Raw genomic sequence first — 27662 nt, 5'->3', positions numbered from 1 at the left:
ACAGAGGACCGCCCAGTTAGGGTCAGGCATCCTGGAACAGCCCCTTTTCTGAGGTTTTCCAAATAAAACCCAACTTTGAGAAATTATCATCAGACCATGTTTCTCTCAATCACGGGAGTACAAAGGTAGACCATTGCTGAAACCTTTAACCATACCACGTGGTTAAACTCTTAGACCATCGATACCGACAGAATAAGAACAAGTCTTTGATATTAATTACAAGTCTGCTTCTAGGAATTTGGTATCATTGAACGTGAAGAACGACAAACGCCAAAACATCCATTCTATAACGAATGAATCAATGTCACTCTGAACAATCCACAACAAAGAGAGACGGACAGTTCTACCAAAGAAACAACTTTTCACCAGCGATCAAGACGACACACTGAGCGTAAATATATATATATATATATTGATTGCAATTCTTCCCGAATGAGTGAGCGTTCGTGTGCAAAGAATTAGCATTTCAATTGTTATAATTATCAACTGTAGTGACTTCTCAGCTGACCCCCACTCCCCATTTTGTCCACCAAGCCGCGATGCCAGCTTAGCCCACTAGGGCATATTCCCTTATCATATCTTGTAACTATATTGACTTTGTTTGTTTGTTTATGCATTTCTGTGAATTACTTAGTTAGTTAATAAATAGATTTAAGACAATTGATGTATGGATGACTCATAGTGAAGACTGGGTTCGTGCAGATAACCAACAATTTACGACATTTGGAATGAGACTAACTGTAACGGCTTTCTTTGGTTGAAGGAGAGTCGGACCAAAATGCGGCGTGGCTATATAGAATCATGTTTAATAAAAACAACTAAACACAAACACTACAAAACAAGAAACGTAACACGAAAACCGAAACAGCCTAAACTGGTGCAAAGTAACACAGAGACAGAAACAAGGACAATCACCCACGACACACTCAAAGAATATGGCTGCCTAAATATGGTTCCCAATCAGAGACAACGATAAACACCTGCCTCTGATTGAGAACCACTTCAGACAGCCATAGACTTTGCTAGCAAACCCCACTAAGCCACAATCCCAATACCTATGAAAAAACCCCAAGACAAAACACACCACATACCAAAACCCATGTCACACCCTGGCCTGAAAAATAAATAAAAAAAACACAAAATACTAAGACCAGGGCGTGACACTAACATGAGGTAAAGTAAATAATTCATTCATCAGAAGACTGTGGATCAGATATGAAAATATCGGAAAGGTTATGTTAGGAAATTATAACCTTGTAACCTGAATATTTCCTTGGTGCCCCGACATCCTAGTTAATTACAGTTATATGATTAATCAGTTTGATCGCATAATACTAATTCCAGATCTTTTATAAGTCTTCAATTTAATGATAAATAAAGTAAAGACACGACAGTACTCTCATCGCTTCTCTCCTTCCCTCTGTGAACACTGGATCAGAGCCTGAACCCATGGAGGTAGGGGTCACACACATATCCGTGGCGGAGCGATGCAGACGGAGACAGATGGGGAAATTGTGGTCAAACAGGGCACCAGCTCCAGTGGTGTCCATTACCTTCCAATCTGGGATCCATGAGAGTAAAGGGACGGTCGCATGATCTTCCACCTGCTGGGGCAGGAGGGAGAATTCCGTCTTCATCACTTTCTGCTAAACTCTTTTTGGTGTCCATCACACTAGTTGACTGTCCCTCATGTACTGTGTCCACAGTGTTAGTGGATTCCGGTGCCAAGGGGAACTTTATTGACCAGACCCTTGCCTTCTCTCTTAACATCATCTCATACCACTCTCCTCTCCTTTCCCGATTCAAGCCCTTGATAATCGGCCACTAGGATCCGGAACCATCACACACCTCACCCAGCCACTCACCCTCACTGTGGAGTAGATTCATCAGGAGAACATCCCCTTCTTCATCACCAGTGCACAAGATCATCCTCAGGATCCCTTGGATTCAATGCCATAACCCCACCATCTCATGGTCGAGGATGAGAATCACAGACTGGTCACCCGAATGCCGGAGGACCTGCTTCCCCATTCCCTGTGGTTCCACATCTGTTGAGAGTCCTGTGGTTGCTCTTCAGCCCAACATCCTGGAGGTATATCAGGACTTGCAGGAGGTATTTTCCAAGACCCGCGCCACCTGTCTTCCGCCTCATCGCCCCTAGGACTGTGCCATCAACCTGTTTGCAGGTTCTGCACCCCCGCGCAGACGCATCTACCCTCTGTCGGTGGCTGAGACCCAGGCCATGGAGGAGTACAGCCAAGAGGCACGCAAACAAGGTTTTATCCGCACGTTCGTGGTTTCTTCTTAGTGACCAAGAAGGATGGAGGTTGCGTCCATGTATTGATTACAGAGGACTCACTGAAATCACCACTAAGTACCATTAACCTCTCACGTTGGTGCCGGCAGCCATCGAACAGCTCTGCAGGGCACAGTTATTTACCAAACTGGACCTACAGAGTGCATACAATCTGATCCATATCCGGGAGAGGGATGAATGGAAGATGGCTTTTAGCATGATGTCTGGTCACTACGATTACTTGGTGATGCCATTTGGCTTAGCCAATGCTTAGTCAGTGTTCCAAGCTTTCATTATGGAGATGTTCAGTGAAATGGTTGGATGCTAGGTGGTCGTGTATATCGATGACATGCTGGTCTACTCGGCTACCCTGGAGGATCACATCGCTAACGTTCAAGCAGTCCTGGAATGCCTCCTGGCTAACCACATGTTCGTCAAGGCTGCCAGTTTCATCAGAAGGCTGTCTCCATCCTAAGCTACCAATTTAGCCCAAAGGGAGTGAGAATGGATGTCAAGAAGGTAGATGCGGTCAGGTCATGGCCATTCCTAACCACCATAAGGGGGTTACAACAGTTTTTGGTGTTTGCCAACTTTTACCAACGTTTCATCAGGAACTTCAGCTCCATCGCAGCTCCTCTCACCTCTCTCCTCAAGGGTGGTCCCTGTAGGTTGGTGTGGAGTCCAGCAGCCGACAAGGCCTTCCGCCTACTCAAGGGACGTTTCACCTCCAGATCTCACTATATCCTTTGGAGTGAATGTGGACACTTCAGAGGTGGGCGTGGTGGCAGTTCTGTCTCAACAATAGGGTAGTCCACAGAAATTGTATCCATGTACATATTACTAGAATAAATTGTCCCCTGCAGAGAGAAATACGACATCGGTGACCGAGAGCTCCTGACGGCGAAGTTGGTATTAGAGGAGTGGAGACACTGGCTGGAGGGCGACAAGGACTCATTTGTCATCCTCAATGACCATCGGAACCTGGATTACCTACGGACAGCAAGGAGGCTGAAGCTGCGCCAAGCAAAGTGGGCCCTTTTCTTCACAAGATTTGACTTCACGCTGACCTATCGCCAAGGTTCAAAGAACACCAAGGTCGATGTGCTGTCCAGTCTCTACGATTCGCGAGAGTGTCCAGAATGTACCTATAATCCCATCCTCATGAGTCAAAGCCCCTGTGGTCTGGGTCATAGATGTAGACATCCGCCAGGCTCTGGAGAGGGAGCCTACAATCAATAACTTTCCTCCTGAGTGCATCTATATTCCCACAGGGATAAGGGATTGGCTGCTGGTTTGGGCACACACAGCTGTCGTCGTTGGACATCTAGGTATTTATTACACTACCCAATCTATCTCTGAAAAATACTGGTGGCCCACCTTGGTGCAGGGTGTCAGGCAGGTGGTTATGGTGACCGAACAGAGTCAGATAAATAGGGTCTGACATTTCTGGAAACTATTTTTTGTTATTTTTTAGGGGACTGCCAGCTGACATTAACATCCAAACCTATGTGGGCTAGATGGAAACTAGACTCTAAAGCAACAACCCTGTGTGGGTTAAAAACCCCGTGTGGGTGAGAGACCCTGTGTGGACTCAAAAGCGCTATACAAATATTTGAGAATGCATTAGAGAATGCATTATAATGAATAGTATAAGATAGTAAGGCGCCCCTGTGAAGTTACTGATATTTTAAGGTTATGAGATCCTGTACCATGGGTTAGTATTGTAAGATGTAAATGTGTTTTCTCAGGACTTAGAAATTTGAAAATATTTCTGCACGTTATAAAAAAATATTGTGGAAAACAACTAATTAGTTAAGTATGTTTAGGGAACAGTACTGTATAAATGTGAATGAGAGTTGTGTGAGTGTGGAAAAAGGGTTAATCTGGAGTTTGGATAATAAGATAAAGAAATGTGTATAATAAGAAGATTTCAATTTGAATAATACGTTTCGATATGTAGTGGTATCTTGGGGTGCCTTCCATCACTGCCAATCATAGAATATCACGGGGTGGTATTGAGACTGGGATGTTAAACCGGCATGGCGGCACATGAACGCTCACTCATTTGGGAATAATTGCAATCATATATATATTTACGCTCAGTGTGTCGTAGGGATCTCTGTTGAAAAGTTTGTTTCTGTTGGAGAGTTTGTCCGCCCACTCTCTCTCTCAGCCGTGGTTAGAATGGACAGTTCAGAGTAACATTCGCTAATGTCATTATAGAATAGTTGTTTCGGCGGTTGTCGGTCTTCGCTTTCAATGATACAGAATTCCTAGCTGCAGACTAGTAATTAATATCAAAGTATTGTTCTTATTCTGTCGGTATCGATAGTCTAAGAGTTTAACCATGTGGGATGGTTAAAAGATTCAGCAATCTACTCAAACCATATTTCCCTCTGATAGAGGTACTGGTCTGGTCTTAAACCTTAGCCCTCTCGTTATAGAAGTAAGCTGGTCTGAAGTGGGAAAACCCAGGTGGGGTTTTTATTCGGAACATAGAAAAGGTCTGTCCCATGACGCCGGTTCCTGTCTGTGCTCAGGCGGCGTCCTCTGAATTAGTTAAATATCTTGAAACTAGGGGGCACTATTTTCATTTTTGGAAAAATAACGTTCCCAAAGTAAACAGGCTATTTTTCAGGACCAGATAATAGAATATGCATATAATTGACAGCTTAGGATAGGAAACACTCTAAAGTTTCCAAAACGGTAAACATATTGTCTGTGGGTATAACAGAACTGATATTGCAGGCGAAAGCCTGAGAAAAATCCAATCAGGAAGTGACTCTTATTTAGAAACCTCTTCGTTCCTATGCGTCCCTATTGAGCAGTGAAAGGGATATCAACCAGATTCCTTTTTCTATGGCTTCCCTAATGTGTCTAGTGTCACAAGACATAGTTTCAGGCTTTTATTTTTGAAAAATTGCGTCAGTGGTCAGCTAGTGGCTCTCAGAGTGATATGTGCATAATAGACAAATGCGGCCATTGTTTCTCTCGCTCCTACTAAGAAGCCAACTGACCCGGTTGATACATTATTGAATGTATATTTGAAAAACAACTTGAGGATTGATTATAAAAAACGTTTGCCATGTTTCTGTAAATATTATGGATCTAATTTGTCATGACCGCAATTTCCGGTCGATTTCTCAGCCAAACGTGAAGAACAAACGGGGCTATTTCGGCTACAAAAATAATCTTTATGGAAAAAAGGAACATTTGCTATCTAACTGGGAGTCTCGTGAGTGAAAACATCCGAAGCTCATCAAAGGTAAACTATTTAATTTGATTGCTTTTCTGATTTTCGTGACCAAGTTGCCAGCTGCTAGCTAGGCATAATGCTATGCTAGGCTATCGATAAACTTACACAAATGCTTGTCTTGCTTTGGCTGTAAAGCATAATTTCAAAATTTGAGATGACAGGGCGATTAACAAAAGGCTAAGCTGTGTTTCAATATATTTCTCTTGTGATTTCATGAATATTAATATTTTCTAGTCATATTTTTTGTCCCTTGCGTTATGCTAATTAGTGTCTGTTGATGATAATTCTCCCAGATCCGGGATGGGTAGTTCCAAGAGTTAAGGAGAAGTATATCTCTAATTCCATGTAAAACACTTGTATTTTCATCAACATATTAGTATTAGTAGTATTTCTGTAAATTGATGTGTTCACTGCATGTTTTAGAACTACTGAACGTAACGCGCCAATGTAAAATGATATACACTGCTCAAAAAAATAAAGGGAACACTAAAATAACACATCATAGATCTGAATGAATGAAATATTCTTATTAAATACTTATTTCTTTACATAGTTGAATGTGCTGACAACAAAATTACACAAAAATTATCAATGGAAATCAAATGTATCAACCCATGGAGGTCTGGATTTGGAGTCACACTCAAAATTAAAGTGGAAAACAACACTACAGGCTGATCCAACTTTGATGTAATGTCCTTAAAACAAGTCAAAATGAGGCTCAGTAGTGTGTGTGCCCTCCACGTGCCTGTATGACCTCCCTACAACGCCTAGGCATGCTCCTGATGAGGTGACGGATGGTCTCCTGAGGGATCTCCTCCCAGACCTGGACTAAAGCATCCGCCAACTCCTGGACAGTTTGTGGTGCAATGTGGTGTTGGTGGATGGAGCGAGACATGATGTCCCAGATGTGCTCAATTGGATTCAGGTCTGGGGAACGGCCGGGCCAGTCCATAGCATCAATGCCTTCCTCTTGCAGGAACTGCTGACACACTCCAGCCATATGAGGTCTAGCATTGTCTTGCATTAGGAGGAACCCAGGGACAACCGCACCAGCATATGGTCTCACAAGGGGTTTGAGGATCTCATCTCGGTACCTAATGGCAGTCAGGCTACCTCTGGCAAGCACATGGAGGGCTGTGCGGCCACCCAAAGAAATGCCACCCCACACCATGACTGACCCACCGCCAAACCGGTCATGCTGGAGGATGTTGCAGGCAGCAGAACGTTCTCCATGGCGTCTCCAGACTGTCACGTGTGAACCTGCTTTCATCTGTGAAGAGCACGGGGCGCCAGTGGCGAATTTGCCAATCTTGGTGTTCTCTAGCAAATGCCAAACGGCCTGCACGGTGTTGGGCTGTAAGCACAACCCCCATCTGTGGACGTCGGGCCCTCATACCACCCTCATGGAGTCTGTTTCTGACCGTTTGAGCAGACGCATGCACATTTGTGGCCTGCTGGAGGTCATTTTGCAGGGCTCTGTCAGTGCTCCTCCTGCTCCTCCTTGCACAAAGGCGGAGGTAGCGGTCCTGCTGCTGGATTGTTGCCCTCCTACGGCCTCCTCCACATCTCCTGATGTACTGGCCTGTCTCCTGGTAGCGCCTGGCTGTGTTTTTCTGTGACTTGGTGGTGACCCAACATAATCATTTGTGGTGCTTTCACTGTTAAGCCTTTTTGAAATCAGACACTGTGGCTGGATTAATGAGAATTGTATCCTCAAAATGGTGTAAAATAATTGTATGCTTGAGGAATTTTAATTATGAGATTTTTGTTGTTTTGAATTTGGCGCCCTGCACTGTCACTGGCTGTTGGCGAGGTATGACACTACCATCCCACATATCCCAGAGAGGTTTTAACTGACTTACCTAGTTAAAATTCCTTCTTTCAGAACTGACGGAAGTCCACTATAGTATGTATTGTATGTTAAGGGAGACGTAGGAGACCATGTCTAAAACAACTTTTTAATAGATGCCTGGGATCAAATATCACTGATTCCTTATGCTAAAGTAAATGTACACATTCTCTTCCAGGAGAATGGGGGTTGTCATTTTCTCTCTCTTTGAAATGTTTCCTGACGCTACAGTCTTGGGAGAGCAGTGAGTGAAATTCTGCAGTGTAGTTAGTATAAAGGTATCCGGATTAGGCCGTAAACGACCAAATTAAATAAGGCCTGGCCATTTTTGCTTGTTTTTGCAATATGATTTAGCACACTCACACACACCAGCATGCACACACAGCGTACTGGTTATGAATATGGGTTAGTGCCGAGGTATTTTAAAGGGGCACACACACACACATGGAATTTTCAGATGTTTTTTGTTTTTGAGTTTTAATTGAACACATGAATTCTATTGATAAAACATGTACTGAAGAAACTTACTGTGAACCTGAAAATGGACTATTTTTACATAATGCATCTAGTATAGAAAGTAACACTTATTTGAAGGGTTTGAGTGACCTCTGCCTGTCAGCGATTGGGTGCAGAGTGAAAGTGGAGTCAGGCGCAGGACACAGGTATAGAGTAATCCAACTGAGTTTTACTCAAAGAACAAAGCAAAATTCCAAGTGGAAACATACAACACAACTCTAACATAAACATAACCACTCACGACATAAACAATCACGGACAGAACAGAAATGTGTGTCAGATGGTTAAATAGGGAAAAATGGATCGGTACTGACTAGAAAGCCGGAGGGGAACAAGGAGAAGTCCTGACTTTTTAGTGTGGTTTGAACTACCTCACTGGAAAGCCGAGAGACATCGGATGATGAATTTAAGGTCATTTGTAATGATGATAATTATGGAGAAGGTTATAATTAATAGTTATATGTGTAATTCAGACCACAAGATGGATAGTCCTGCCTCTAGTCTATTTTTCTAATCCTTGAATCAAGTTATGGGTAAAAAAAAAAATCTTTATGCAGTTATGGGTAGTAATTCTAATTCGATTTTGTTATTTTAGATTTTTTTTTTTTTTTCTTAAACACTATTATTGTTGTTTTTTACACATTAGTCACAATGGTGAGTCATGTTAAAATGGGGAATTACCAGTCTGGAGGTTTTTTGGATTGAAGTTTACACACTTTGAGCTATATGTAGGGATGTATTGAGTGGTATATGAAGGAGTGTATTGTTGCATTGTTTGTTCTGTTTTCTTTCGATAAATCTCACCAGATTGGATCTGCTGGATGATCAGGATAATTTCCTGACCCTATGACTTTGTAATAAGAATATTGGTCCGAAGTAATAATTTGTCATATAGTGAATGCTTGTCTGGTTTTCCTGAATCAGAGATGCACTGAACTGCAATTTGCAATGAAATGTGTGGTGTGTGTATATATATATATATATATATATATATATATATATATATATATATATATATATATATATTCCATGTCAGATATATATATTTTCCATGTCAGATAATATTTTCCATTTTGTTATTCAAATGGAATGGAGTAGAAGAGCAAACACACACATGGCCACTGCGCATGCTACTCCTCTCCATTTCCATATGTCTTCAGGCGGAAATGTCAGATATATATTTTTTATATATATTAATGATACCAAGAATATGCATATCCTTGCCTCTGGGGCTGTTACAGGCAGTTAGATTAGGGTATGTCTTCAGGCGGGAAATTGAGAACAAAGGGATACAGCCATAAGGACAACAAAGTCAAGGTATTGGAGTGGCTATCACAAAGCCCTGACCTCAATCTTATAGAAAATGTGTGGGCAGAAATGAAAAAATGTGTGCGAGCAAGGAGGCCTACAAACCTGACTCAATTACACCAGCTCTGTCAGGAGGAATGGGCCAAAATTCACTCAACTTATTGTGGGAAGCTTGTGGAAGGCTACTGAAACGTTTGACCCAAGTTAATCAATTTAAAGACATGCTACCAAATACTAATTGAGTGTGTGTAAACTTCTGAACCACTGGGTATCTGATGAAAGAAATAAAAGCTCAAATAAATAATTCGCTCTACCATTATTCTGACATTTCGCATTCTTAAAATAAAGTGGTGATCCTAACTGACCTAAGACAGGGCATTTTTACTAGGATTACATGTCAGGAAATGTTAAAAACTGAGTTTAAATGTATTTGGCTATGGTGTATGTAAACTTCCTGACTTCAACTCTATATAAGGAACACTTTTATTTAAAAAAAATAATAAAACAAATGTAACTTTATTTTACTAGGCAAGTCAGTTAAGAACAAATTCTTATTTTCAATGACGTCCTAGGAACTGTGGGTTAACTGCCTGTTCAGGGGCAGAACGACAGATATTGTACCTTGTCAGCTCAGGGGTTTGAACTTGCAACCTTCCGGTTACTAGTCCAATGCTCTAACCACTGGGCTTCGCTGGCACCCTTGTAAAGGGTAGGCTCACAGCCCAACTCAACGGTTTCATTACTGTAATAATCGATATTGAAAAAGTCTCTCTCACTTGAATATAATATTCCACCACAAGATCTATTCAGGTACTTATTTAGCCTGAAAGGCTCCCCAGGCCTTAGCGATTACAAGCATACCCATAACATGATGCAAACATAATACTTTGTATTCAGGAAAAAATATTAATATTAAAAAATATTAATTGCTTTGCCACATTTTTGGCAGTATTACTTTATTACCTTGTTGTAAACAGGATGCATGTTTTGGACAGGTTAAGTACAGGTTTGTTTCTTTTCACTTTGTGAATTATGTTAGTAATGTGAAGTAATTACAATATTGCTGATCCATCCTCAGTTTTCTCCTATCACAGCCATTAAACCCTGTAACTGTTTTAAAGTCACCATTAACATCATGGTGAAATCCCCGAGTGGTTTCCTTCCTCTCTGGCAACTGAGTTAGGAAGGACGCCTGTGTCTATCACTCCACAGCCCTCACTCCCTCTTCGGTCCACCTCTCCACTCTCCCCCTCTCTCTGCCCCTCCTCTCTCTCTCTCTCCGTGTCCTATCTCTGTCTCTCTCACTTCCTCTCTCATCCTCTCTCCCTAAAGCAGAAGGGAGTTGAGTTAGTTATACACTGCCAAGGAGGAGGCCTAATTAAAATCAATGTATATTTACTGAATGCTCGTTAAACCGGAAAGGTGGTACTTATCTGTTTGGATTTTGAATGAAATACCTTCCATGAAATGCAGTGAGAGAGTTCTCACCTATCATAGCTATTGGTTTTTAAAACGTGATCGATTGATCACACCACTGTCATAGGCTATTACACAAATTCACCTGAAACATACACAACACAGTCAATATTCATTTTCATTTAACTAAAAAAAGAGATGGCTGCTTTTCGTACATTTGGAAGATGTTAATTTTCACACCAACAGAAATGCACTGGTTTCCATATCTTCCCATTATGTGGCACATTCTTATACAGCATTCTTCTATCTTATCTGAATGATTTATGTGATGGCATTCCACTTCATTGTAACGGCGTTCTTCGTTTGTTGAATGAGAGTCGGACCGAAATGCAGCGTGGTGGTTACTCATGTCTTTAATGAAGAAAAAAACGGAACGATACATGAAATAACTAATAAATACAAAAACAACAAACGGAACGTGAAACCTATACAGCCTATCTGGTGAACACTACACAGAGACAGGAACAATCACCCACGAAATACACAGTGAAACCCAGGCTCCCTAAATACGGTTCCCTATCAGAGACAACAAGAATCACCTGACTCTGATTGAGAACCGCCTCAGTCAGCCAAACCTAAACTAAACACACCCCTAATCAACCACAATCCCAAAGCCTACAAAAACCCCAATATGACAACACAATAACATAAACCCATGTCACACCCTGGCCTGACCAATTAATTAACTAAAACACAAAATACTAAGACCAAGGCGTGACATTCATAGTCACCTGTCAGAAACACTTTCCCATTTCAACTTCAAAGTCCAGCGATAGAAGAGTGCTACCATAACAACTTAAATGTTGCTGCAATGTCCCTGTACATTCAAAGGGACTTCCCGGCGCCATTTTGGATGGATATTTTCTGGAAACCAAAGAGTAACATTTAACCATGCACAGCTAGTGTTAGGACAGATACAACTCTCTACCAGACCATGACGTTTGGTGAGACTGGGTCACAGCTGCTGTTGCTCACAACTAAAGTCACCATGACCAGTGTGTACCCTATCGTCCAAACTGGAGACATGCTTTTATGATTTGGTGGTTTGACATGTCGGACCAAAGCATGATGAAATGTGCTGGATTGTCATAATAGGTTTTCATAAATGATGTTCTATCCAATATGGCTCTTCATTAATCATCATCTCATCTGACACAGACATAGATCAAATGCTAGGTTTAACAACAGGTATAACAACATAACAAACATATGAGTTCACTATACAGCACCAAAAATCAGAGTCAGACAAATACAACCCTAATCCCTGGCAAACATGAGCTCTGGAAAAGTGAATTTAATTCTAATTTAAAGTGTCATAAAAAGTGTTCTCTCAATGCTCCATATACCTGCACTATATGTTTGACATTTCCAGTGAGGGCACAAGCTGCAGAGTATCCTTCTCTTACATTACATTACAGTTGCCCTTTTTCCCTTCCCATGGTGCAACTGTCTCTCAGGCTGGCGCTAGCCCAAGGAGAAAGTCAAGCGAATCAAACGCTATCTGGCTGCCCAGGAGAATCCTTGGCGGGGGTTTGCACACTGAAGAAGAAGGATAAAAGCACAAGCCAGGCCCGGCGGACCCAGACACTCTCCCTCTCTCTGACTCCATATTATCTCCAGTCTTGAGTGGTGAGATATCTCCTTCCTTCTTCTCTCCCTTCAACTTTGAACTGCGAACCTTTGGCCAGAGACTTCAATGTCTCTCACAGTACTGTACATTATTATTGGACATCTACTAAAAGAGTAAAGGAGTAGGGGACCGTGAAAATGCAGGATGATGTGATGAGAGACCAGGTTTGGAGGTATACTGGAGCTTTGGTATGGTCTAATACACAGTGTTCATCAGGGTAGAAGACATAGGTAGACTAGTGTCTAAGAACAAGGCCATAAGTGGAGAGTACACTACAATAGAAGCAGCAAGACAACTGAATAGTCTAAACATCTTCACTGACTGAACACCTCCTCTACCCGCTGCAATAAATCCCAAACACTTGCCCTTTCCATTTAATTTAACCACTGACATATCATTTGTGGTGACTGAGACATATTCTACTTTATTCATCCAGTGAGGGACAGGAATTAGTTTGGAGTTTGTCTTTTCTCATCTTCTCCTCTTTTTCTTTCTCTTTTTCACAGCTCTCGTATGTTTCTCTTTTTTTCCCCTGTCAGAAGAGGAGAGGGAAAGAAGAATGGAGGGAGTCTTTCTTCACCACAGGCATACCAATGTGTGTCATTGTGAATCTTCCTCAGAGGTGACACGATGAGGCGGCAGCACCTGATTAACTCTGAGCGGCATCTCATAATATCTTCCTGTCAGTCACCTTCCTGGAGCAGCAGACTTATGTGTCCAATATGGAGGAGGAGGTGTTAAAAAATGAAGATAACGCTTTTCAAAACGGAGTGTTACAGATAGTGTGCCGAGTCATAACATCTGTCAGGTACAATTAAAAATGCAATATGTTGTCCTTTTAGTGGCCTGCGTTGAGATATGCTTTCTCCCTCAGCAGATGACACAGGGGGAATGGTCGCTGTCATCCTTCAACCAAGTGATCCATTGGCTCAATGTGATACGGCCCACCAATAACGCAGCTCGATTTGGCGGGGGCCACCCGCCAGCATTAACATCCGGATATGTCAGTGTCATGGTGGTAGACGGCTGGTGTGTGTTACCGTGCCAATCCTCTCCCACCATCCCGCCAGCCACGATGCCATCCATTACTGCTATTTGCGACTGTTTATGATTGATCAGCCATTTTGGAGAATCGCTTGGCAGTTGTTGCTCCCTGCACTTTTTACGATTTATGTTTTTCCAGAGTAAACGAGGAGAGATGTCAGCGATTCACAGAGCCAGAAGTGATGAAAACTGTGTGTTAAATGCACTTACTGTAACATAGTCTGTTTGTCTGTCACAAATTCATTTCCATTATCTTCCGCTGTTGAGAGACATGGTCCTGAAGGTGAATCAGTCAGTTATTTAAATGCCAGAAAATTAATAATTAACTCCATATTTGCAATTCAAAAGATCCCTTTCGGTTAAAATAGACCTGGGAATTATTAAATAAATAATTTGAATGTTGGCGTGTTGAGAATAAGAAAACGAAAAAGTGTTTTTTAATTTTTAGGAGATTTAATTATATTAGTCATCGAATGTATTCTTCAATTAGAGTGCTATTTTGTCTTCTGAAAAACACAACTAAGCCAGAATTAAACAAAAATATTATACTGAATATTATGACGGTGTCCTTATTAGGACAGCATACTGTAGATTAGTGACAATTTGATGTTAGGTAATATATACATACAGTTGATGTAAAATGGGAAACATGGTGACTGTCATGCAGAAAGCCACTTCAGCTGTCGTGATTGAACATGGGCCCTGAAGGCCTATCCATTTGCTAATTCAAGTCTGGCATGGGTCATTTATATACATTCGGCATCTCCCTGTCTCAGGCAGCCCTAAGAAACTGCCATCCGTTGCATAGTATGATTCATTCAGAAATCCATGGTCATCCAGCGACCTCAAAGGGCACATCCGATGAGTCACCCCAGAAAAGCGGACTGGGCCTGGGATACGCTCGCGGGGTTGTAGGGCAATCACTATGGAGATTCACAGAAAGAGCTATGGTGATTTGGTGAGATTTGAGGTCAGTTATACCTACAGTGTAGTGGGGACAGTCAGTAAAGACCAATTAGTTAGCCCCTAGAGCTCAAGGCTAGACAATCTGCTCTTGAGTCATGCGGATAACCAAGGTTCAATATATGATCCATCACAACAGCATCAAAATAAAAGTAGGGTTAGCTGAACTGTATACTGTATATGCATACGCCATTAAGCTATGGAGAAAGGTGTTTACCCAAACTGTAGGCCTATTAGCACTAAAGGCCTTATGAACGTTTTAAAACATGTATTTCCTTGATACAGAAGGTTGCTTGATTGTCTAGCAAAGTGTTGGTAATTTGAACCTCAGGTATCTTTACATTACTTTAACTGAACAGTCATCTAGTGAAGTTGCAATGCTTCTGTGTTAGAGAGACTCTTAATTTATTAACCAATTAGAAGTCTAAAGGGTCACAACCTTGGAGGGGAAAAGAAAAAACCCAAATGGGCCCATGTTCTAATTTTGATCATCAGACGTTTTACTAAGCAATTAAATTGAGCATGATAAAAGACAATGTGAGAGCTCTGCTCCTTTCTTCTCCCTCTATCTGATATTTCTGCAGTGGAGAGGAGAGAAACATGGGTTTATTAACAAGATTGGGCTCCGAAGGATCTGACAACGTGTATACGTTAAGTAGCTTTTCTTTATTCTCAATAGAGCACTTAAAAATGAAAATGTGACTATTTCAGAAGTTAGGTAATAATTAAAAGCTTGGACATTTTCTAATCTGCTGACGAGAACAATTGGCGCTAAAAGAACGTAAATGCTCATTTGAGAAAGTATAGTTTACTAGTGTTGAATAACGAAAGATAACAGGTACTCTATATGAATTGTTCTAAAACATGAAAAATCAGTCTTCTTTATTTTCATTCCAAGCTTTATATGTACTTTGAAAAATGAATGTCATTTTCTATAATAATCATGCCAAATTTTTTGAAATATTTTTCAAAGTACACATAAAGCTTTGAATAAAAATAAAAGAAGTCTGTGATTTTTTGTGTTTTAGAACAATTCATATACAGTACCTGTAATGTAAATGTAAATGTAAATAACATACCTGCGACAACTAACCAGCCCAAATCACTATCCTACAAGCTGGTATTATCTCCATTGACACATCAAAATACCTAAATATCAGGCCTCCTGTTGTTGCAACTTTATAGCTCTAAGTGTGGACTAGAAAATTAAGGATGTCCAATTGAGGGAGGCAAATTAAGACTACTAAATCTCACTAGTGGCTGTGATTCAGTCCACATGGGCCTGTGTGCTGTGCTACTTGATTTTCAGCATGCTACAGAGATAAGGCCACTGGGTTTGGGTGATCATTACATTAGAGAGCACATGAATTCTCTTTGTCAGACGCACTCCGGACACATTCAATGCTTTCCATGAATCCCTATTTTCTTAAATGGATACTTTAGGAGTTTGGCACTAGCATGCTAGCAGATACTTATAGACTTCGTCATTGCGCTAATGCTAGCTAGCATTGGCAGGCGAAACTACCTCTAACTTCCTTCATACTGGACACAAAGACATAAAAATGGTATCCACCAGTTCATCTGACTCTGGAGGGGTAGATAACGGGCCTCGTTGCTAAAATCCCAAAGAATCCCTTTAATCCGATGAAGATGGCGGGGGTTATGCACCATTCGCAACAAGCTTTTTTAATACAATGGATGCACTCCACGAAGCGTGATTTTGATGTTGTACCTAGAGAAGGAGAGAAAGTGATATATTGAGAGAGAAAAAACATACATTTGGAATAGACCAACATCAGGGATATCCCACAAATGCCAAGAAGATGTATAACTTTTAAATGAGCAGACATTTTATTCATGACAACAGCGAGAACACAACAACAACATAACTAACGGTTGGCATTGCCTTGTTCATAACCCAAGAAGTCTTATATTATACAGCTTATTAATGCCCTTTGTTTCTTTTTCAATAATTTGTTAGAAACAGCAAAGAATCTAACTTGTCTTGCTGTACCTACAGTACAGTATCTGAATATTTCTGCACCTCTGACTACCTCTCCTCCTGCTCTTCTACTAAGGTACATTGACAAAAATAGAAGAAACTCAGGCAAACATGCAGGTTAATAAAGCTGTCAAAGCATCACAATCACATTGAAGAATGACAGCTATGGCAACACGTCTATGTATCCATTAAGGGTAACGCTTCATTCCAAGGAAAGGCCTCATTATCAGGCAAGGACTACATGGGGGTTGAACGCTTTTGGCGGAGGCACACGAGTGTGGGAATAGTGTTGACATGCCTTCAGACAGCTTTCAGTTCAGGTGTAAGTTAGCCGCGCAGAGGCTCAAAGCCAGCTCAATTACGAAATTGCTGTACTTCTCACTCATCAAGATCAACACCTTCTTCAGTGACTTTGTTCCCAGGGCGCTCTCTCTCTCTCTCTCTCTCTCTCTACCAATCAGACAGTTTGCAGATTACAGTGAATTAGAACTGGCACCTTGCCCTCAGAGTGTTAAGGGTTACAGTCTGTAAATTGAGAGTGGGTGGGTTCTCTTGAGTGGAGTACAGGTAGCTGGTAGCCTTGTGATGGGTTGGATACGCTGTTAATAACGAGATTTCATTCATTCAGTGTCACCTGCTTCAATGTTAAGAAATACAATGTTGGCATTTTATATTATACTTTGATTATCTTGTCAAATTCAGAAATTTCAGACAACTCCCTGGTTGAAAAGACAGAAAAATACCTTATTAGTGTGTGCGTCGTACTGTACTTTCAGGAATTGCCTACATCATTAGGCTCTCATATTAGTCATCTATTGAACAACTAAAACCAAACAAGTTATCCTGACAACAACCTTATTACTAACAGGAGATGGTGCTGAAAGTGCAGTGCATCACTGGAGTATAAAAGGCTCTGCAGTCACGTACACAAATTGGCATTGTCACCTCGTCCTAATTATACAATGATCATCATCATTTAAAAGGTGACCCGTTGTCTTGGCACAAGCTGCTTTAGTGGATTCCTGTTTGTTTTCTTTCCCATCTCTTCTGCTCCAGCCTTTGGCTCTGGAAGGTGAATTTGGTTCTTGCCACTGCAGATATTTTCAGATGGGCAAATGCATAAAACAGTTCAGTTCCCAGGTCTGAAAGGGAAAGGGGGATACCTAGTCAGTTGTCCAACTGAATATATTCAACTGAAATGTGCCTTCCACATTTAACCCAACCCCTCTGCCATAATCGACATCCACGTCTTAGAATGACAGGTTTTGACCTTGTCAGCTCGGGGATTCGATCCAGCCACCTTCCAGGTTACAGGCACTACGCTCTAACCAGGTTGGTTCTGTCTGACTGAAGTTTCAGATCTAAATAACTATATAACTCTAAATCGATTGCAGTCTTGTTAAGACAATATCATCTACACTTTAGGGAAGATTTATTGAAATAGGATACATGGAAGAAAAGAGATGTTGAAATACATTTGAGTAATTACTTTTTTTTGTAAAGCGTACCACTATAAATGGTCCCTTTTTAAAATGCATTTTACATGTACCTCACTGTGTTTGACGAAGGAGATGCAATATCCCTGTCTGTTGTTTCAAACGGAATGCCGGAAGTCAAAATGAATGAATGTACATTGAGGGAATTAATTAAACAGAAGCATTGGAGCGTGGAGGAAACGAACTGCAAGTAGCACAACACTCAGCATGGCAGATATGTATTCTCATTTACCCATAAACTGAAACAACCTAGCAATACCCACCAAAATCAGTGTTGAATTTAAGGCGGCATATTACTGATAACAGCAAAACTGCGTTTCCAATTATTCAATGTTGGATTGCAGAGTAGAATCTTGGTAGATTATACAGTATATTGGAGTGAGGAAGCATTGGCTTTTGCTATCATTGCTTCTTCATACTTTGGTCAAAATCAGCAAAATAATAGAAATGCCCCTCCTATGACTACATTTCCAAGGCAAAAAACCTGCAACCAGTCAAAAATATATAATCCTATAACGCTTGGCAAGGCAACTGCTTGCAAGGCTACCTCATCCTTATTCCAAAGCCATGAAACCAGGCAGAGTTTAAAATAATAGGACCAAAAATGGTACAGGGCACCAACCATCTCCCCAGTTGTCTTTCAAAACACAGTGCATCCACAGTGCATCCATGCTCACTTGTCTCACTTGTTTCGACTGCGTTGTCAGATTTTTAAAAATGATTTTTTTTGTCAGGTTTTTAAAAAGGATTTACTGCGAAAGAATATGATGCAATTATCTGAGGATAGAGCCCCATAAAAAACTATTTCAACCAGCACAGGCGTAACAAAATCAAACTGCAATAAAATTAATAATTTAACTTCCTCCGTTTGCAATCCCAATGCTCATTGTTACACAATGAATGGTCTTTTGTTTGATAAAATCATTTTTTATAGCCTAACATGATAACACGTCGTGAATTCCAGCTCATTCCATTTTCGACGACACATTCGATGTAAATACACACACTAAACGTGACTTTTCCAGTCATGATTGGTTTCATTGCAATCAACAGGTTTGTTTGTAACACAACCAAACTTGATGGGTAATTTCTCGGGGCGTATTGACTGAAAGAAACCGATTTGAAGACAACAAGTAATGACATCATTGTGCATCAATGATATGACCGCTGTTTCGTTGATTGTCTGTATTTTAACCCAATGACCACTGATCGTCTTGAAATCTAGCTGGGTAGCCAATGAGCAGAGTTAAACGGCAATATGTAATGTTTATGTGTTGGAAGACCAACCCATGTAGTAAACTCCGGCGTAAAGAGGGTCATTCGCCATTGAAGTTTTATACCAGAAGGAGCAACGCATGTTACACACAGCGTTGTTTTGGTAAAGCGCATCTTCAGCTGTTTATATATCAATCAGTATGGCGACTAAGTCAGGGAAAGCTAAATTTAAGTCTAGATATACAGATGTACACACAATTTTAGAAGAAATTGATCGGGAAAGTGAGACAGAGATTGTTGGAGGACGATTCATTTAGCAATTCCAAAATGGAGGAATATTTTTGGAATGGAGAGGACATCGTTTTGGACTGGTAAGTTCTTCTCATTCTAATGCCGTTGTTTGAAATTAATAATATAAAATATTATTTGTGATTTTCTTTTTGTAGCAATATATAAAAATGTAATGTAATGAAATGTGAGATGCGTGTGTCTGCCGCCCCAACCCACCCCCACATGAAATTTGTAAGTCCAATTTGTAAGTCGCTCTGGATAAGAGCGTCTGCTAAATGACTTAAATGTAAATGTAAATGAAATAGCCTATTTGAGGCTGTTGAGGGGAGCGCAGGCCCACAACAATGGCCAAAGTGAAATGGAGACAATAGATACAGGTCGTCTGTTGTAATATAATAAAGAAGTAGATCTAGCTGGTCTGTCATAATATAATAGAGACAGTAGATCTAGATGAAATGTAATGATATAAAATAGACAGAAAATCTAGCTAGTCTGTCATAATATAAATGAGACAGTAGATCTAGCAGGTCTATAATTTGTAAGTCGCTCTGGATAAGAGCGTCTGCTAAATGACTTAAATGTAAATGTATAATAATATATTCAACCTTATGTTCCCTGTACTCTATATATATCTGTTTTTTATACCTGTTGATACAGGGCTCATGTGTGAAACTATTCTAACTGAACATTTTCATGCACAGTGACACTGACTCCGAATGGGAGCCCCCAGTGCCAAGGTGTCCATCCCCCACTGAAGCTGGTTCATCCAGCTCCTACCACAAGTGGGGTTCATCTCCCCAAATTTATTTCTGCAGGCATGGATGTGCCTCAGGGCCAAAAGGGCATAGAATGGAGGCATCGCTGTGTTCTTTGCAAAATTAAGTCCCCCATCACCTGCACCACATGCTTGGTGACCCTTTGCTTTACAGCATACTGCTACAGCAGACTGCTATGGCACCTGGCATTAGCAGCACAATATTGTGTAGATGAATGAGGGTCTTCCAAATATTGTGTTATTTACAAAGTGTTATTTTGTAAATGTATATATTTTTTCATGTTTTTTCTCCATTTTGTTTGGGGGGGGGGGTGTGTTAGAATACCATTTTGGTATTTTGTATATAGTTATTCCATTCAAAATGTATAACTTCACCAATTTGGCCACTTGGGTACATTGGGCTACTTGTGTGGGACACCTGGGTGACTTCATGATAAATGTCATGTAGCACACTCATTTTGGAAGGTATCCTTCTGAAACGTTGCACAAGTACTGATGCCCTCTTATGCTTTTCACTGGAATTGTCCCCATCCTATCTGAATGTTTGTTTTGTCTTGTTCATTTTAAAGATGGTGATACAACAATAAAAATGCAAAAAAAAAATTTTTTTATTGTATTATCTAAACCAGATCTATTGGTTTATATTCTCCTACATTCAATTCACATTTACAGAAACTTCAGAGTGTTTTCTTTCAAATGAAATCAAGAATATGCATATCCTTGATTCTGAGCCTGAGCTACAGGCAGTTAGATTTGGCTATGTCTTCAGGAGGAACTTGAAAAAAGTAGGGGGTAGCTGTAAGAAGTTTTAATTAATTAATGTTTCTGCTTCTGGATAACAGGACAGTGATAACTCACCTCGTCTAGACAAAGATTTTTTCTTCAACAAGCAGGACGCACAGGACATTCTCCGAACACCCGAAAAGGCCAACAACCCAGTTATTTGCAAGAGGAAGAGACGCAGGTACAGAGGACACAGAGTGGCGTGCCTCGTAAGGATCCGCAGAAGGCGAGTGAGAAAGCTGCCGTTACCATCAATATTACTCGCCAACGTGCAATCATTGGACAATAAATTAGACGAGGTACGATCACAAATATCCTACCAACGGGACATCAAAAACTGTAATATCTTATGTTTCAAGGAATCGTGGCTGAACGATGCCATGGATATTCAGCTAGCGGGATATACGCTGCACCGGCAAGATAGAACACCATACTCTGGTAAGACGAGGTGGGGCGGTCTGTGCATATTTGAAAACATCAGCTGCTGGTGCACGAAATCTAAGTAAGTCTCTAGATTTTGCTCGCCTGAAGTTGAGTATTTGTGATAAAATGCAGACCATACTATTTGCCTAGAGAGTTTTCAGCTATACTTTTCGTGGCTGTTTATTTACCAACAAAGACAGATGCTGGCACTAAGACCGCACTCAGTCAGCTATATAAAGAAATAAGCAAACAGGAAACTGCTCACCCAGAGGCGGCGCTCCTAGTGGCCAAAGACTTTAATGCAGGGAAACTTAAATCAGTTCTATTTAATTTCTATCAACATGTTAAATGTTTAACCAGAGGGGAAAACAATTCTAGATCACCTGTACTACACACACAGAGATGCGTACAAAGCTTTCCCTCGCCCTCCATTTGGTAAATCTGCCCAATATTATATCCTCCTGATTCCTGAATATAGGCAAAAATTAAAGCAGGAAGCACCAGCACGAGACTCAGTCTATAAAAAAGTGTTCAGATGAAGCAGATGCTAAACTACAGGACTGTTTTGCTATCACAGACTGGAACATGTTCCTGGATTCTTCCGATGGCATTGAGGAGTACACCACATCAGTCACTGGCTTTATCAATAAGTGCATCGAGGACGTCATCCCCACAATGACTGTACCTAAATTCCACAACCAGAAGCCATGGAGGCAACATTTGCACTGAGATAAAAGGTAGAGCTGCTGCTTTCAAGGTGCGGGATTCTAACTAGGAGGTTTACAAGAAATCTAGCTATGCCCTGTGTTGAACCATCAAACAGGCAAAGCATCAATACAAGGCATTTACATTACATTTACATTTACATTTAAGTCATTTAGCAGACGCTCTTATCCAGAGCGACTTACAAATTGGTGAATTCACCTTCTGACATCCAGTGGAACAGCCACTTTACAATAGTGCATCTAAATCATTTAAGGGGGGTGAGAAGGATTACTTTATCCTATCCTAGGTATTCCTTGAAGAGGTGGGGTTTCAGGTGTCTCCGGAAGGTGGTGATTGACTCCGCTGTCCTGGCGTCGTGAGGGAGTTTGTTCCACCATTGGGGGGCCAGAGCAGCGAACAGTTTTGACTGGGCTGAGCGGGAACTGTACTTCCTCAGTGGTAGGGAGGCGAGCAGGCCAGAGGTGGATGAACGCAGTGCCCTTGTTTGGGTGTAGGGCCTGATCAGAGCCTGGAGGTACTGCGGTGCCGTTCCCCTCACAGCTCCGTAGGCAAGCACCATGGTCTTGTAGCGGATGCGAGCTTCAACTGGAAGCCAGTGGAGAGAGAAGTGGAGATTCAAGTTCCTTGGTGTCCACATCAACAACAAACTAGAATGGTCCAAACACAAGGCAAAGATTGAATCGTACTATACCGGCTCCGATGCTCGTCTTATGTGGCTGTGCTTGCAAACTATTACAGACTACAAAGGGAAGCACAGCCACGGGCCGCCCAGTGACACGAGCCTACCAGACGAGCTAAATTACTTATATGCTCGCTTTGAGGCCAGCAACGCTGAAGCATGCATGAGAGCATCAGCTGTTCTGGATGACTGTGTAATCATGCTCTTCGTAGCCGACGTGAGTAAGACCTTTAAACAGATCAACATTCACAAGGCTGCGGGGTCAGACAGATTACCAGGACATGTGATCAGGGCATGTGCTGACCAACTGGCAGGTGTCTTCACTGACATTTTCAACATGTCCCTGATTGAGTCTGTAATACCAACATGTTTCAAGCAGACCACCATTGTCCCTGTGCCCAAGAACACAAAGGCAACCTGGCTAAATGACTACAGACCCATAGCACTCACGTCTGTAGCCATGAAGTGATTTGAAAGGCTGGTAATGGCTCACATCAACACCATTATCCCAGAAACCCTAGACCCACTCCAATTTGCATACAGATACACAGATACAGATACACAATCTCTATTGCACACTACACTGCCCTTTCCCACCTGGACAAAAAGAACACCTATGTGATAATGCTATTCATTGACTACAGCTCAGCATTCAACACCATATTACCCTCAATGCTCATCACTAAGCTAAGGATCCTGGGACCAAACAGCTCCCTCCTCAACTAGATACTGGACTTCCTGACGGGCCGCCCCCAGGTGGTGAGGGTAGGTATCAACACATCTGCCACGCTGATCCTCAACACAGGAGCCTCTCAGGGCTGCGTGCTCAGTCCCCTCAGGTACTCCCTGTTCACCCACGACTGCATGACAAGGCATGACTCCAACACCATCATTAAGTTTTCAGGTGACATAACAGTGGTAGGCCTGATCACCGACAATGATGAGACAGCCTATAGGGAAGAGGTCAGAAACCTGGCCAGGTGGTGCCAGAATAACAACCTATCCCTCAACGTAACCAAGACTAAGGTGATGATTGTGAACTACAGGAGAAGGAGGACCGAGCACGCCCCAATTCTCATCGATGGGGCTGAAGTGGAGATTCAAGTTCCTTGGTGTCCACATCAACAACAAACTAGAATGGTCCAAACACACCAAGACAGTAGTGAAGAGGGCACGACAAAGCCTATTCCCCCTTAGGAAACTAAAAAGATTTGGCATGGGTCCTGAGATCCTCAAAAGGTTCTACAGCTGCAACATTGAGAGAATCCTGACTGGTTGCATCACGGCCTGGTACGGCAATTGCTCGGCCACCGACCGCAAGGCACTACAGAGGGTAGTGCATACGGCCCAGTACATCACAGTACATGGGGCTAAGCTGCCTGCCATCCAGGTGCTCTATACCAGGCGGTGTCACAGAAATGTCATAAAAATTGTCAAAGACCCCAGCCACCCCAGTCATAGGCTGTTCTCTCTACTACCGCATGGCAAGCGGTACCGGAGTGCCAAGTCTAGAATAAAAAGGCTACTCAACAGTTTTTACCCCCAAGCCATAAGACTCCTGAACAATCAAATGTCTACCCGGACTATTTATATAGCTGTAATCAAATGTCTACCCGGACTATTTATATAGCTGTAATCAAATGTCTACCCGGACTATTTATATAGCTGTAATCAAATGTCTACCCGGACTATTTATATAGCTGTAATCAAATGTCTACCCGGACTATTTATATAGCTGTAATCAAATGTCTACCCGGACTATTTATATAGATGTAATCAAATGTCTACCCGGACTATTTATATAGCTGTAATCAAATGTCTACCCGGACTATTTATATAGCTGTAATCAAATGTCTACCCGGACTATTTATATAGCTGTAATCAAATGTCTACCCGGACTATTTATATAGCTGTAATCAAATGTCTACCCGGACTATTTATATAGCTGTAATCAAATGTCTACCCGGACTATTTATATAGCTGTAATCAAATGTCTACCCGGACTATTTATATAGCTGTAATCAAATGTCTACCCGGACTATTTATATAGCTGTAATCAAATGTCTACCCGGACTATTTATATAGCTGTAATCAAATGTCTACCCGGACTATTTATATAGCTGTAATCAAATGTCTACCCGGACTATTTATATAGCTGTAATCAAATGTCTACCCGGACTATTTATATAGCTGTAATCAAATGGCTACCCGGACTATTTATATAGCTGTAATCAAATGGCTACCCGGACTATTTATATAGCTGTAATCAAATGTCTACCCGGACTATTTATATAGCTGTAATCAAATGTCTACCCGGACTATTTATATAGCTGTAATCAAATGTCTACCCGGACTATTTATATAGCTGTAATCAAATGTCTACCCGGACTATTTATATAGCTGTAATCAAATGTCTACCCGGACTATTTATATAGCTGTAATCAAATGTCTACCCGGACTATTTATATAGCTGTAATCAAATGTCTACCCGGACTATTTATATAGCTGTAATCAAATGTCTACCCGGACTATTTATATAGCTGTAATCAAATGTCTACCCGGACTATTTATATAGCTGTAATCAAATGTCTACCCGGACTATTTATATAGCTGTAATCAAATGGCTACCCGGACTATTTATATAGCTGTAATCAAATGTCTACCCGGACTATTTATATAGCTGTAATCAAATGTCTACCCGGACTATTTATATAGCTGTAATCAAATGTCTACCCGGACTATTTATATAGCTGTAATCAAATGTCTACCCGGACTATTTATATAGCTGTAATCAAATGTCTACCCGGACTATTTATATAGCTGTAATCAAATGTCTACCCGGACTATTTATATAGCTGTAATCAAATGTCTACCCGGACTATTTATATAGCTGTAATCAAATGTCTACCCGGACTATTTATATAGCTGTAATCAAATGTCTACCCGGACTATTTATATAGCTGTAATCAAATGTCTACCCGGACTATTTATATAGCTGTAATCAAATGTCTACCCGGACTATTTATATAGCTGTAATCAAATGGCTACCCGGACTATTTGCATTGTGTCCCCCCCAGCCCCTCTTTTATGCTGCGGCTACTCTCTGTTTATCATATATGCATAGTCACTTTAAAACCATACATTCATGTACATACTACCTCAGTTGGCCCGACCAACCATTGCACCCGCACATTGGCTAAACGGACTATCTGCGTTGTGTCTCGCCACCCACCACCCGCAAACCTTACCATATATACATGTACACACTACCTCAATCAGCCCGACTAACCGGTACCTGTATATAGCCTCACTACTGTATATAGCCTCACTACTGTATATAGCCTCGCTACTGTATATAGCCTCACTACTGTTATTTTTCACTGTCTTTTTACTGTTGTTTTAATTTCTTTACTTACCTATTGTTCATCTAGTACCTTTTTTGCACTGTTGGATACAGCCTGTAAGTAAGCATTTCCCTGTAAGGTCTACACCTGTTGTAATAGGCGTACATGACAAATAAACATTGATTTGATTTGATTACGTAAACCCAAACCATGACCCATCAACAGTTTCCTTATGTGCTTTGTATGATATAGCTCGTCTGCACATCTCTTCACCAAAGGTTATCTGGTCAATTAAAAAGTTAAAATCGCTTTCTGAGGTTTCATGATTAACACAGAGGCATGAGCCTTTTATCTGAAATGTGAAAGATAAGGCGACCAAGAAGTGTTTGTCAAGGGTTCTTCTGGCGACCTTGGCCTTTTAGAAGACGGATAACACACGGCAACCCCCTGTCACCCTTTCAACCTCAGCCTGCCATGTGAAGACAACCGTAGGCTCATCACGTTAGCTCTGTATTAAGCCAGCTCTCATGGAAGAGGTGGACACAACTCACACACTCCGAGTTTCCCATTGACACATGTATGCAAGTGTACATTGACATTAGCAGTATTCTCTCTCTCTCTCTACCACCACAACAACACACACACACACACACATATAATACACCACACTCTCCAGATCAATTTTCCTGAATGGATCTAACAGACTCATGGTGTTGGCAAATATGGTGACCAACCGGCTGCCACTTTGTCACAAACAATGACCCACTTTGTCAAACCTAATGTCCACCGCTTGCCATCACAGACACCACCCCGCTCATCGCCATGGGTGACCATCCGTACTGTTTCTGGCTACAAATGAGGGACAGATGTCTCTTAACACAGCTGCATCTCGATGTATTTGCTTAGCCAGTGAATCTTTACAAATGACCCCTATGGAGCAGTTTGGGAAAGAGGAGATGGTTTGCTGTCTATAAAATGATTCACAGTCGATAAAATCCAGATTGATTTCTGTTTTGAAAACAATCGGTAACCTCATTGAGGTTGTTTTTTCCCATCCCTAATACAAGCTGAGATTTTTTTGTTGTAGGCAATTCGCCTTGAGTGAGTTTGTGAAACAAAGGCCCAGACATAGCATTTCTTCTTGGGTATTTCCATATCTCCCCCATAGCTCCCCTATCCATCCATCCATCACATTTCACTGTGGGCTAGAAAGATGTCCAGGGCTAACGGACACTCACAGTCCAGCAGTTGGTCAAATTGAATGTAATTCCATCATTCCTCAGCAGTCAAGCCGGGCACACAGAAGGTGTGTGTGTGTGTGTGTGTGTGTTGGTGCTTGCATGCAGTGCTGTGTGTGTGTGTGTGTGTGTGTGTGTGTGTGTGTGTGTGTGTGTGCCTGCGTGTGTGTGTGTGTGTGTGCGTATGTGCCTGCGTTCATTTGTGTGTATGTTGGTCTGTATGTGGGAGCTAGTGAGTGTGTGTGTCATCGTATCATGCATGTGTGTTTGTGTGACCTGCATTTGTGTGTGTGTGTCTGTGTCTGTGCATGTGTGCGTATGTGCCTGCGTTAATTTGTGTGTATGTGTGTCT

At 41.4% G+C, this 27662-nt stretch overlaps 1 protein-coding gene across 1 annotated transcript in view; it reads right to left on the bottom strand.

The window, feature by feature from the left end:
* LOC135537176 (VPS10 domain-containing receptor SorCS3-like) overlaps positions 1-27662 on the bottom strand; it is a 225431-nt gene that overhangs the window by 124422 nt on the left and 73347 nt on the right. The window lies entirely within an intron of this gene.

This window comes from Oncorhynchus masou, chromosome 5, assembly GCF_036934945.1.
Source record: "Oncorhynchus masou masou isolate Uvic2021 chromosome 5, UVic_Omas_1.1, whole genome shotgun sequence".
NCBI lineage: Eukaryota > Metazoa > Chordata > Actinopteri > Salmoniformes > Salmonidae > Oncorhynchus > Oncorhynchus masou.
The sequence above is the reverse complement of the archived record's forward strand: the minus strand, read 5'-3'. Positions and strand labels throughout refer to the sequence as shown.